At 42.0% G+C, this 13,543-nt stretch overlaps 1 long non-coding RNA gene across 1 annotated transcript; it reads left to right on the top strand.

Moving 5' to 3' along the window:
* Positions 1-2,745: 2,745 nt before the first annotated feature.
* On the top strand, positions 2,746-3,451 carry LOC115688227 (uncharacterized). Its single transcript, XR_008817061.1, has 2 exons — positions 2,746-3,000; positions 3,096-3,451. It is a non-coding gene; the product is annotated as an uncharacterized LOC115688227 (long non-coding RNA).
* The last annotated feature ends 10,092 nt before the right edge of the window (positions 3,452-13,543 follow it).

The raw sequence follows: 13,543 nt of genomic DNA, 5'->3' as shown, positions 1-13,543 counted from the left end.
TACATAGCACCAGTATGGTTAAGTACACATTCATTCCAAAAGAATGAATCTGTCAAACAGAATAATCGATAGCCGATCATTGGACCTCGTATCATCATCAGTGATGAGCACACGCTGAAAATTCCTCCTCTAGTAACTACGGCGTTGCCAGTCGATAATGCGCACCTAGATTTGGCTTATTCTACATCATTGTTGTATAGAGACTACCAAAACAAATTGAACAAACACAGATATAACATTTGGAAGAGCAAATCTTCATGGTTCAGCGAGACGCCAGAGTTCTTGCAATCATCATTAAAGTTGGAGGGTACACGAAGAAAGCACGGGGTATTGAATCCTGAAAACATATTTATTGAACTCCCAAATCTAGATTAGGAGAGAATAGCTCCTAGATCTAGAACTAGATTGAGAGAATTCAAACTCTCAAATTTAGAATTAGACCAGGAGAAGAGAGCTTCGAGATCTAGATTGGAGAGAAGAAAGACAAAACAAAGTAAGAAAACATAAAAAAAAATCATGGCTAATTAAAAAAAAAAAGCATCAACTTTACTTTGAGTGACAATTTTGACTTGAATTTTTTTTTGTCTCAATAAAAGGCATCAATTTTTACTATAATCCTAAATCTAGCCCTTGTGATGTGAAATTTTCAAATTGTTCGGGTCAGATTTAGGATTTAAGTTAAAGTTGGTGATTTTTTTCGGGATAAAAAAAAGTTCGGGCCATAATTGTCAAAGTAAAGTTGATGGTTTTTTTGGAATTTGGCCACAATATCAACCCTCCCCCATGGCTTTATGTTAAAGAAGACATGGAGAGAGAAGAGAGAGAGGGAGAGAAAAAGACGTTTTGGATAGATTATTTTGGTTTCAAACTATGTTTACTATGATAAATTTACCCCGAACATTTTTTTTTACATAAAAACCTCAAAACTATGCCCACTGCGACTTTTTTTTTTTACAACAAAAATGCCAAATTTGTATCTATGTGACACATTCATCTTCTGTCAAGCTTTCATCAGATGATTTTGCGACCAAAACAACGTCGTTTTTATTTCAACTTAAACCACTTGGGCGCCAGTCAACATAGTTTGCTTTCCATCGTTTATGTAGGCAAATTTTTAATAATGCTTATTGACAGAGAGTAAATGTATCACACATGTACAAATTTGGTATTTTTGGTGTCAATTTTTTTTTTATCAATGTGTCGTAGTGGATATAGTTTGGGATTTGATGGCCTTTTCTTTTCTCCATTTTATGCACGTGTTTCGATGTTCAATCCTTCCCCCATCCGCCCCACTCCTTTCTCTTTGAATGTCAATGTTGATATAGTAGCCACACCAGCTACATCGTCTTTAAACTCTGCAACGACGTCAATTTCCCTTGCCATTTTCGGAAAAATACTAGTTAATATGCTTGAATTCTACATATGAGCTTGTATGCATTTCTTTTTCGAATTTATTTGGTATGTTGGCCCCATAAAAAATAATCACGCAAGTAAAGTTCAGGTGCAAACCCATAATTTGAGTAAATGAATTCATCCGATTAGTAAATGAGCGATCTCCATTTCATGACAGCTCGTGAAAAGAATACTCTACACCGCCAATATATCTTATACATATATATTTTTCATCTCGTTGAATGTATTCGTGTTGATACTTTAAAACGTAGCATACACCAATCTTAAAATAATGCTTTAGGAATGGTTTAGTGCATCATAATGACTTGTCTTCTCATCATGCCATGATCCAAGAAGTGCGATCCTGACAAATTTAATTTGTTTCAGCGACAAGGATTACTATCATCCCATGATTACATTAACATCATCCCTAGGTCGTCTTGACTTTTTATGTCCTGATTCAATGCATGTTGCTGTCAGCGAGGTAAAAAAACCCAGGCCTTTTGCCCTAGGTAAGAACGTGCAATATGCTAAAAGCTGAACGTGTGTTGTGTTATTCAATAACTGCTCAGAGATTTATCAGGTAACTGCTCCGAGATCGATATAAACTAACCCTCGAAATTATAAATAATTTACTAATAATGCCTGGATATAATCTGATCATCAGCTTTATTATATTCAAATAAATAGGGTATAATTTCAGGCGAAATAATATCAAAATTGTACAAAATTGTTTAATCTCTACATGCTCAAGAAGAGATAATTCCAAGTTCAAAAAAATCTCCCACTTTAATAGGATTCAAAAGTTTTACCAAGTCTTCACGATAATGCTTTACGATCAGCAGTGTTTGAACCGGCAAAGATCTCTGATAAGCTCCCCCATCTCCAACAGTCTTGAAAATCCTCTCGAGATCCATTTCTCCCTCTCCCTCTCCCTGGTGGAAATGAGCTCGAACGGAACATGACGATCAAAGGAGGGACGAGCCAGGCGTGCGCGGTGTGCAAGTTCCAGCGGCGGAAGTGCCACAAGGAGTGCCCCCTCGCCCCCTACTTCCCCGCTGACCAGCCGAAGATGTTCCAGAACGCGCACCGCCTCTTCGGCGTGAGCAACATCACCAAGATCCTCAAGCAGGCCCCGCCGGATCTCAAGCAGGAGGCGATGCAGTCGGTCGTGTTCGAGTCCAACATGCGCGCACAGTACCCCGTCCACGGTTGCTGCTGGTACATCCGCCGCCTCCTCTGCCAGCTGCACCAGGTGACCGAGGAGCTCCAGCACGTCAACACGCAGATCGCCGTGTGCCGGGACCAAGTCTCGGCCTCCGCCTCGCCTTCTCACTATCCTCCCCCGTCCGAACTGCAGCTGGGGAACGTGGTCCCGACCCGACAATCGTTCCCGGGCATTTTCGTGAACGGGGAAACTACGAAACAATCGTCAATATCTCAACAACCTTATAGCAACTATGAGCCCGAGAACACTGGTCACTTGGCGGTGGTTCAGCCGATCCCGGCTACTACATTACCGGAACTTCTAATGAATTACGGCGCGGAAGTGTTCAGCTACGAGGACGTGCCGTTCGATACGATCACGATCGATAAGGAGGAGTCGAGGTAGTGTCGAAACATCGGACTGACGGGCGATTGTATTGTGCTTCTTCTGTTCATGTGTTTGGAGTTCTGATGCGCTTGATCTGTCTCAAATGCAGCACGGAATCGTCGTTCTCGTTCAAAAACATGACGCACTCCATCGAGCACGCCTCGCGTAATGATCTGAAGAACGCAGCCGCAGGACTCAGCCTAAAGAGTGTCAGATAAGCTCGTTAGCGGCTGAAATTTCATGATTCTTTTCGTTCTTTCCATTCCTGTCTTATTTTTGAAATCTTTTTTCTTTCCGATTTTGCTTTGACGAGGGAAACTCATCAAGAAAAGTTTTCGCCTTCGACACGTTAAAAATAAGAGATGTCGATAGTTGAGAAATAAGGAACGTCGTTATTTCAGTCCGTCTCCCTTGTAAAGGTTATAATACTCTGTATCGTCTCTTTGTTAGCACAATTTCTTGTAAGTACTGGCCAAAGATCCGTGCGTTGTGTGGATTCGAAAATTTAGTTATATAAATTTCATTTAGGTAAATATAATATGGTACAGCAACATAAAATGCTGTACAAATGTTTCGTTAGACTATGATTTCATCTTTTATTTCAACACCATTAATCCAAACAGTGCCACTTATCCTAAAGTGTACATCCATGACACATTTAACAAGATTAATTTTCATCTCATAGAAAATCTCATACTGGTACACCTTACCCAAATTCACCCCACTGTTAAAATGTATACACTTCAGATTGCCATTCTCCATATTAAGCTCATCGTACAAGAACTCTTCCTCTAAATTGGGTGTCTTCACCCCTCCAGCTCCTTCGGGATATTTTGTTTTCGGAGACTTGTTCATTTTCATCATGTAGACCTCTTTTTATGAATGAATGAAAGTACCTCTTAAGACCAACAAAAAAAAAAAATCGTCTTGTAGTTGTCTGCCATATGTGTTGACATGTATACACATCTTAATGGGACAAAAATTGCCATGTACGGCACCAGCAAAGCATGCATGGGCTTCTTAACCACGTCAGGAGTTTTGTTAGGTGTTTTGCCGAAAGGACTGAAACAAACAAACACATGGTTTAAAGAATTCGATTGCACAGATTCAACGATGACATGACACAAATAAAAAATGTTCAGGAACTTCCTATGCCATTATCTTTTCTCCGATTAGACCCGCAATTAAAATTGACAACGAAGTCTCAGTTCCAACCTTTACAACCCATTTCATGGTAGTGAGATTCCATAAAAAGCACTCAGAATCTTAAGAGATGAGATGAATAAGTTCATTTATACCCATATTATATGAAAAGTTAATCTGTTTGACGGATGAATTTGTACGTCCATATGTAGTTTTATCAACAATAGGTTGGCTTCATCGCTGAAAGCATATCCATCGAGCGAAAGTGATTATGTGGTGATTGAAATTTAAAAACCGGGACAAGTGGATTAAACATAAAGACACCACTAATCTTCAAATTGTTGGAAAGATGTTCGATCAGATTTTTAATTCTTTTTGTTCGATTGGATCCATCAACTCCTAAGCTTATTTTCCCCCCAATTAAAATATGAATAAATAGATGACTGACTTCAAATTGTTGGAAAAATGTTCGATCAGATTTTTAATTCTTTTTGTTCGATTGGATCCTTCAACTCCTAAGCTTTTTGTTCCCCAATTAAAATATGAATAAATGGATGAACTGGATCAATCAATTTCGATATGAAATCAGAAAGGAAAAAAAAAAGAGAAAGATCAAGGAGAACAATAGTCCTTCCTACTCTGTACACTGCCCAAAACTTAGAAAGACTAATGAAATGTGGACATCCCATGTACTGTATAAAAGACATACCTTGAACTGTGACTTTGATTAGGCACTCCTTTTCGCCTTGGTTTGCACGTCTGTCATGCATACTTGTACCCACTGGTCTCACCTCAGATAGGGCGAGTTCCGACGTCGAGAGAGGTGATCAATGAACGGGCGGACTTGGGCTTCGGAATATTGCTAGGCCCATTGGTCCAATGGGAGCCCATAGTGTTGTCCCAGGTTCATCCATTACATAAAGAAAATGCAAAAAACAAAAGTGCTTAAAACATTGGGTTTGGCCGGGCTTCCTCAAAGAGACAATTCTCAAGCGAAGCAGGCGACAGTCGAGCCAAGTTGAGTTCACCGGACCGAAAATTGTCCGAACCATACCTAAAATGATGAGTGGGTAACTCGGAGCCGCAAATCCATTGGCAAATCTATTGATGTGCGCTAGCTCGGGTTGCATATTGCGAACGGAAGCTCAATGTGGATTATGCCACATAGAACGTGATGTAAGTACTTGGTAAAGTGGATAGCCATGCGATACCAATTTGATGATAATATTTGCAATTCGCTATAAACTCAGCACTATTTGCAATTTGATAATACCAACGTTATGGTTTTGTAGTTGCTTCCGAATGCCACAAGAATGGATCGCTGTTTGCCGCAACTAGCTAATGATTATCTATGTGACACTCTAGCATTAATTCATACTCTGGATTCTGGAAAAACTGTAGTATGAAATAAGTGCATGTGCATCCAATAAGGATCATCCTAGCAGATTGACTTTACATTGATCTCATGGAGTAGACATGATCAGATCTTTAATGCCTATATTGTAACGACTCAGTCTGACGAGGGCGGATAGTGGTCGTCGGGGCCAGAGGGCTTGGACAAGGAGTGATTCCTGACAGGCTTCTAGGATGATGAAGGGGCAGGAATGAACCGATTGCGTACCGACCAAGGAGAGAGCTTGCCTAGGATATATATGTGAAAATTGAACTTAAATCACGAATGCGTCTGTTAATGTAACAAGAGGCTTTGCTTCGTCATTCCAAAGTTAAGTGTGTCCAAGCTAGAGCACTACCGGGATAGATGACCTCCTGGGAAAGTGTTTACCTGTACGCCAAAGGACAAAATCGTGAGGTTCAAAATGGGATGAGTTAAAGCAAATAATATCTCGAGAGAGTTAATCCCTGGCGGCCAGGCTCCTTGTCCAAGCCCTTCGGCCCCGACGACCACTCTGCGCCCTCGTCGTCGAACCTGGCTGTTATATAAATACTTTTAGACCAGTGATGGACAAAACAATTACTCATAATCCATGACCACTACCCGGAAAATGGTGCTCTATATCAAGCGAGCAGCTTCGACGTGGTGCACCGGGAGAGCATGCATGGAAAGCTGCAACACTAAGAAATCGAAATCAGGGACGGATGATCAATAAACAGGATGGAAATAGTAAGAAGGAAAGGTCTTATAAAATGGTGTAAAAGAACACAGCGGGAGTGTTTTGACATGCATCATTCTGGGATCGGAGGGCGTCGTGTCACAAGAGGACGGCACTTGCCAAGAGCTCACAAAAGAGAGACGACTGACGCGGCATGTGCCGTCTCTCCTGCGACACGACTCCCTCAACCCCTTCCATTCGATCTCCCTCGTTGCCCCGCCCACTCTCACGCAATCTTTTTGCATAGCTTACATTCAGTGTCACGAGAAGACTCCATATTTATGGATCAAACGAAGCATTGAATCGTGTCGGTGGGCGTGATGAGGAGAGCTTGTGGGAAAGGGTTTGGTTAAGAATCAATAAAAGTGAAGTGTAAATTACGCTGAAGCAATTCGGGTACGTCCCCTTTGACGGGTTTCAAGTTGGTGGGAACGAGAATAATCTTTGGCAATCCACATGTTCAACAAGGTTGACCCAATCCCATTGGACATGGGCGTTCATACCTTGGAATTCCTTTCTCTTCTAGAGGGCCATGTGTCTTTTGGGAGTGGTTTATGGGAGAGCAAGAAGTCCAAGAAGACTGGCTAGCGTTTGGTGCCTGTCGCTTAATTACCAGCCAGTGTTGTTTTTTTTCTTTTTCCTTCTCGTTTTCTTTCAGCAATTTCATTGCAGTCAAATCGGTCAAAAAAATAGAACCATAAGACTCAGAAGACTTCGGTAATGGGGGGGACCCTGCCGGCTGGTCCACGGATTGAATGTAGGTGGAGAAATCACAAAAGTTAATCACACGGTTTAGTATCAATTTCTCCGGCACCTAGACTATATTGTTAATTAATATCATCGTTATTTTTTTGGACTAGGTCAAATCAAGAGAATTAGAGGCGAAAATTGTCTAAAAAGTCATAAACCTAACGCACTTTTGCCAATTCAGTTATAAACCTTTTAACTTTGCCAATTGCTTCCTAAACCTTTTCATTTCTTATCAATTGAGTCCATCCGGTCAACTTTGACCGGAAATCGCTGACGTGGATATTTTTTTTATATAATATTTTGATAACTTCTGAATTTTTTTAATATTTTTTCTTCTTCTTTTTTCCTTTTCTCTGTTGTTTTTTTTTTTTTTTCTGGATTTTGAAGCTAGGGCCGCGACACCATCGCCTAGATCTGGCTAGGTGAGGTCCTCGCCGGCCCCAAGTGAGGGCGTGGGGCCGGCGAGGCTGCCAAGTGACTTGCCTGGGGTCGGCGAGGGCCGCCAAGCCCTCGCCTAGCCAGATCTGGGTGAGGCGTCGCGGCGCTCGCCTGGCGAAGGTCGGCCGGCCACCTTCGCCGGCCCTAACTTCAAAACCCACAAAAAAAATAGAGAAAAGAAAAGAAAACATAAAAAAAGTTTAGAAATTATTAAAATAATATATAAAAATATCCACGTCAGCGATTTCCATCCAAAATTGGTTGGATTGATTCAATTGGCAAGAAATGAAAAGGTTTAGTACTTAATTGGCAAAGTTAAAAGATTTAGGACTGAATTGGTAAAAGTGTAATGTTTATGACTTTTTCGATAATTTTTTCGAATTAGAGTATGTTCGAGTTTTTCTGGACTTTAATCGAGTGGGAACTTGACTGGAAGGGGGCTATTTCTCTGACCACTAGATCTTCGAAAGCGATGTACAGATGGAGACAATCAATGCATCCTTCCAATGAATAACCATGAATTAGAGTTGGCGAACTTTCTTAATTTCTGGTGCTTCTCGTGGTGTGGAATGCGTGTTACCTGGATGCAACTTCTGTGCCTTTGCCTCGGAATTTCCTGGCAAAACGTTGGTATGTAACTCGTTTCAACGACATCCGGACTTAAAGACCCCGTTAAAGTTGCACCTTGACAATCATAGCATAGTTTTTCCTTGTATACTAAGGAAATAAAGTCTCAGAGATCTCTAGGAAGTTTCGTGTCAATTTGGCAGGCAAAATCCCACCACTAAACCATGCCCTCTCTCCTTATCATTGTTCCTTTTGTCATTGGTCACATTCTCATTGGCACTCGAGAAGGGTTTATGTGATGTTACATTCTGCTTCATATAACAATGCTAAGCTTTACATCCACCTACCGGTTGATGCTTTTGGAGACATCGATAGGGGTCTCGCAAAAATATTACATAGCTTAGAAAATGAATCGCCGCGTTAATCTTTATTGGAACTCTTCTTTGCCTCGTTTCATAGTAATTTCAATTCTTAAGACTCAGAAGGCATGGGGGCTTATATGTGAAAGGGGGAGCTCGATTACTTTGAATCATTTGCGATGGCAAAAGTACACTAGAAGTGCCATAACTTGTGTACGGCGATCACTTTGGTGCCATAACTTTTTTTCGGATCACTTTGGTGTCAAGTCGGAGGAAAATCAATCACTTTAGTGACTCTGGCCAAAAAGCTGACCTGGCATTTATATTAAAAAAAAATGGTTTGACTTGTACACGGTGAAAATTACGTGGCTTTTTTTTCGAATTTTTTAATTTAAAAAAAAAAAAATTGCAGCAGCGGCGAGGGAGCCCTCGCCGCTGCTGCCGCCAACCCACCACCGCTGGGAAGGGCTGGCGGTGGTGGGCGCAGTGGTCGGTGAGGGTCGCCCCTGGCCGGGGCCCGGCGACCCTCGCCGAGCCCAGGGAGGGCCGGATCCGGCGACCCTCGCCGAGCCCAGCGAGGGCCGGATCCGGCGAGGCGAAACCTCGCCGTTGCGACCCAGCGGCGACGCGAGGTCGGCCTCGTCTTCGTCCGGCGAGGCGAGACCTCGCCGTCGCGACCCGAGCGACGGCGAGGTCTCGCCTCGCCCGGCAAAGATGAGGCCGCGCCTCGCCGTCGAGACCCGGGCGACGGCGAGGTCGGCCTCGCCTTCATCCGGCGAGGCGAGACCTCGCCGTCGCGACCCAGGCGACGGCGAGGTCTTGCCTCACCCGGAGAGGCGAGGCCGCGCCTTGCCGTCGCGACCCGGGCGACGGCGAGGTCGACCTCGCCTTCGTTCGGCGAGGCGAGACCTCGCCGTCGCTGGGTCGCGACGGCGAGGTCTCGCCTCGCCGGATCCGGCCCTCACCGGGCTCGGCGAGGGTCGCGGGCCCGGCCAGGGCCGGCGACCCTCGCCGACCGCTGCCCCCACCGCCGGCCCTTCCCGGCGGTGATGGGTTGGCGGCAGCAGCGGCGAGGGCTCCCTCGCCGCTGCTGCAGGTTTTTTTTTATAAATATAATTTTTTTTTAAAAGTACACGTCGGCGGGCTAAACAAGCGTCGTTTTGGTTTTTAATGCTTGATGGACCTCTCCGTGAGCCATGGACCTCTCCGGCGAGCCGTGTCAGCGCCACATCGGATTTCCGGCGAGCCACGTCAGCATTGGCACTAAAGTGATCGATTTTCAAAAAAGTTGGCATCAAAGTGATTCGAAAAAAAGTTATGGCACCAAAGTGATCGCCGTACACAAGTTATGACACTTCTAGTGTACTTTTGCCCATTTGCGATCACACATTTCGTCTCACTTTCTTCCGATAGATACATTGCGTATTGACATCTTCATTTACCAATGTGAGGGTAAGTAAGAATAGGTGACCATGCAATGATCTTTTGAGAACATATATGATCGTGGTTATGAAGATGATGAATGCCCCGAAATTTCTCTCTTGGTTTCTTCCTTTTCCATGTCGAGGTGGGTTTGGTTGTTGAACTTGACTTCATCTCCAGAGCTTCATCTTTTTGCACAGCTTGAAATGTGTTAATTAACTGTTCTACAATGAATATTCCCTATATTTTAGTGGGAAAATTGGAGATTACCCCTGCATTTACACCAAATTTCATTTTGCTGTCATAAGTTTGATTTGTATGGAATTTGGATCCTGAAATTTACATCTCAGATCAACCCCTACGTCACTGCCAATCACAATTTGGTTGTGGTTTGGCGATATGATTTCCAGATAAACATGTTGGGGTAATGAATTTCCATAGACAAGCCACCTGTTTGAAGAAAGCACGACGGTTCATTACAGTTCCAATATTCTAAGTTTTGTTGTTCGTGCAATGTGGAATTTCTATCTTATGCACTCTAGAATTCTAACTTTTCTGTCTTTTTTTTTTTTTGTAAATATGGAGTATTTGAACCTTACGGCTCGACTAATTTCCATGGACACACGCAAACCGCCCCGTCCACGTGCATGATATAAGGCTTTTCGTTATCATCTCTCATTATTAACAAGGTAAGTTGAAGGGCCGTCGCTGATTTCGGATGAAGTTTTGTATGTGGCACAAATATGACACCGCATTTGATGGCGTTAATAATTGTAGATGAAGAAAGGACATGATCGAATAAATAAAAATAAGTTAGATTGCACAAAAGAAAAGTTAGAGGATTAGGTTGCGCAAATGACAAAACTTAAAGGACTAAATATCTACTTAACTAGAAGAAAGCAATATTAACATAGAAGTACCAATTGGTGTAAAATAAAAGATTCACATAAATATTTTTTTGAATTGGAATAATCACTTCTCAAGGGAAAAAAACTTCGTATTAAAAGCAAAAAACGCAAAAGGCACAACTAAATTCTTCTTGTAAAATGTCTCTATGCTTTCGACCTCCTAGATATGCCTATAAGTGGCCGGTGTGGACCCTAACAGCTTAAACTGGGAGGGGACGCCATCATTTGCTGATTACACATCCCAATCAAGCGCTCAATCAGTCCATCAACTCCTCGAGCTATACGATCCACCAGGCTTTAAGTCTCCCAAGTCCTTCATCGCTACCTAGCATAAGAAACAAGGAAAGACAAATATTATATGACTCATCAACATAGAGGGAACCACGAAAAGTCACCATACTCATCGATCTAGTATTCGAGCGGGTTAGAAAAGAGAAGATTTGATAAATGATAATATGAATCAAATGCTTATAAGAACGCTAGTGCTAATCGAGAGTGGCACTTGGTAGCCACCACAAGCACAAAGTAAGGATGTGATTTTGGAGAGAGAGAGAGAGAGAGAGAGAGAGTTTGTAGGGCATCTTGTCGCAGGAAAAGACAGCACTTGCACGCCATGACTTGTGATAACAAAAAGGCAATGCATGTGCCGTCTCTCCTTGCGACAAGACTCCCCCAACCTCAATGCAAGTTTCGCTTTTCAATGATCTCTCCTTAACCCTTTCTCTTCATCTTTATAGACCACAACTCTCTCTCTCTCTCTCTCTTCCGTAAATTACAGTGGAAGTTACGTTAATCTATGGACGGTCTTTGCTGGGGAAGATTGACTAGAGACTTGATCACCGTGTTCGACAAGGGTTTGAATGGGCATTACAGTCGGTGCGAAGTTTCTTAGTCAGATCCATGTCTTGTGTTGAAAGGATCAACTTGCACAACCATCCTAGTAACTAATTGGGTTACAATCAGTTAAAAAAAGGTAAAAGTAGAGAAAGATCATCATAGTAAACAAGAGTAATTATTTTGTTGAATCCTTTGCTCATTTTCGTTGTCTTTTCTTTGGCGTGACATTTCGGGGAAGCGTTGACGCGCTGTCCCATTCGTTGCGATGGAGCCAAGTATTCTTCCTTATATCCAACTGAGACGAAGGTATACTACAAAGAGTTCAGAAAATTGATCATAGTATATGTGTTTGGTCGAGAGGGCTAATAAAAAAAAGTTGATTAGGAAGTTCTCTGAAGTTACCTGTCAAAAGATGGGAATTTTCGTAAATATTCATGATATTGTAATTGTTTAAGTCCACATACACTTCTAAAGTTTCTAATTAGGACTTGTATTCAAGATGAATATAGATTACAAGCAAGAATGATTTTGGGAAATTAGCAATTATCTTCTCTGGATTCGTGTTATGGATTGAGATTAATGTCTTCATTAACTCTGATAATTAAAGCGTTCATGATCTCATTTAGTATTACCATATAGAAATATACACACTATCTTCCACCTAAAACATCAAATTGGTAATTTCTTGATGCCTTCCTTGCAATTCTATGGCAACCATCATGTAATTGCAACGTAGGTGGATCAAAGACTTTGAAGTTCCTTAAAAAAGTACTTTAAACCGGTCAATCAGAAGGCTGAATGGAATTCATGTTTCTTAGTCAACAAGCGAGAGAAAAGCAAAGAGCAAGCGACCTCGTACTAATTCATTGAGAAAATGTTTGAATGGTATGATATAGCACTCAGTTTCATGAATTTTGTAGAAGTAGCTGAGTTTAACACATATGACAATGAGCCAAAAGCATATCGTTTTGAGTTTGACTTACGGTTTAATGAGGAAAAGTATATCATGACGACGGTAATATCATGTGACCTCTATGACCTCGTGTAACTAATTAATTATTACTGTCAGTATATGGTATGAATATGATCATATTCGACGTCACGCAGTGACAATGCCAAAATCGAAATGGAAAACGAGAAGAAATTTAATTGTCATTCTAAAACATACTTTACCTTGGGGAGCAAGTTATTAACATCACCATTAATTTAACTACCTTAAAAGACATTCTCTGTGACTAAATGATGCAGATCACTTTAGCTTAGTTTGTCTCCCCCGCAAGAAGGGAGAATCTTGCTTAGTCAAACAACAAAGAGAGGGAAAGACAACAATCTGACAACATCTGCAAGTTCAGAAAAAAGGTGAGAAGTCACTCTTAGTCTTAGCACACAAAAAGATGGACTTGATGTGTACGGACCATTTAAGACACTGCGATTCTGGAATCAATCAACGCATTGTTTCACTAATTATGGGAAAAGGGCAAAAACCGTTTCCAGAAAATTAAATCAATTCACGAAATAAAATGCTTTCTCGAAAGAGGCTTGCAAAGCTTTTAATAATTAGTCTATGAAAATACTTATAAGAAACTCTCAAATTTATATCTAGATCTAGGTCACTGAGCTTGATGGACGTGCTTTCATATGGTTCGGCCATTAGCTAGAATAGTTAACCAAAATAAAACCATTTACTTCTGATTGAAAGTCCCACCGAGAAAATATTAGGTGGTCATGCTTCTACCACGTCAACATATTCCAGTGACATGTGGAGCAACGTCAGCGGTGGGTCCAACCGGAACAGATCTGAAAATACTCTCTAACATCTCAACATTTTGGTCTCCCTCTCGTCAAGAACGAACAAGGCGCTCTCTCTCTATCTTCGTTCTTTTCAAAATTCACTTCTCTCGTGCCTTTGCTCCTAATCAGCCGCATTCTCCAGCGCGTTGCCGCTACCTTCACCTCCAGGAGCCCTGTCGGCAGCTTCGATTCATCGCCTGTGTTCGGTGAGCTTAGATCCGTTGCATTCTC

Source organism: Syzygium oleosum, unplaced genomic scaffold, assembly GCF_021117445.2.
Source record: "Syzygium oleosum isolate NSW1041296 unplaced genomic scaffold, Sole_v2.1 Sole_v2.08, whole genome shotgun sequence".
Lineage (NCBI taxonomy): Eukaryota > Viridiplantae > Streptophyta > Magnoliopsida > Myrtales > Myrtaceae > Syzygium > Syzygium oleosum.
Note: the sequence above shows the minus strand (reverse complement) of the source record. Positions and strands in the feature narration are given on the sequence as shown.